We start from the raw sequence: 932 nt of genomic DNA, 5'->3' as shown, positions 1-932 counted from the left end.
ATTTTTTTTTTTGTGAATAACATTTTCTACAGGTGTCCCATAAACAATAACAACGAATTATGATAAAAATGCAAAGAAACTAAAATTATTTTACTATTAAAATTATATAGATATATAAGACACACATACAAGATACATAATTAAAAAGAGCTGCTCAAAACTGAAAAACACCACTCAGCAGTGCTGTTTCATTGTCTAATATTATTTCCATGGAAAATCTCATAGATGGGCTGCTCTGAAGTAACTAATGCAGCATCACAGTCAATGACAATGGAAAAATACATCAGACAGGGGTACACTGGCAGATAATCTATTATTGACCGTGGTTAATGTAACACCCATCCTGTGGATGCTTCACTTTGTCACATGAATAGCTCGACAGAATGACTCACTTCCTCTTCTCCATCAAACTGAAGCTCTGGTGTCAAACACAGCCTCGACAAGTGCTGCTTTTCTGGGTGCAGTCAGTCACATTCTGCTGTGTTCAGCTACAGGCCCGCATTCATGCAGCTGTGCAGCTGTGGAATCAGATGCTCAGTGTTTCATTGTTTATTATGATGGCTTGACAAAGAGTCCAACTCCTACTACAACTTTTAACTGTATTAACAGCTGTCTAGCAACCACTCAGAAAACCCTAGTAACCACCTAGTAATGCCTTTCAACCACTCAGAACACCCTATCTATATCCATCCATCCATCCATCCATCCATCCATCTGTCAATCATTCTTGAAACGTAAACTAAAAACTTGAAGTTTTTAGAACTATTTTAAACAGGTTTTGCTTTTGTTTCGTGTGGTGTGTGTTTCAGTTATTTGGATGGAGTCCTCGCGGAGCACAGGGGGTCACTCCCGAGAGTACAAATTGGTGATGTTAGGAGAGGGGGGTGTGGGCAAAAGTGGTGAGTAATGTAGCTCTCTATCTCTCTCTCTCT

This window comes from Sinocyclocheilus grahami, unplaced genomic scaffold (genome assembly GCF_001515645.1).
Source record: "Sinocyclocheilus grahami isolate Dianchi unplaced genomic scaffold, SAMN03320097.WGS_v1.1 scaffold387.1, whole genome shotgun sequence".
Lineage (NCBI taxonomy): Eukaryota > Metazoa > Chordata > Actinopteri > Cypriniformes > Cyprinidae > Sinocyclocheilus > Sinocyclocheilus grahami.
This window is presented reverse-complemented; position numbering follows the sequence as displayed.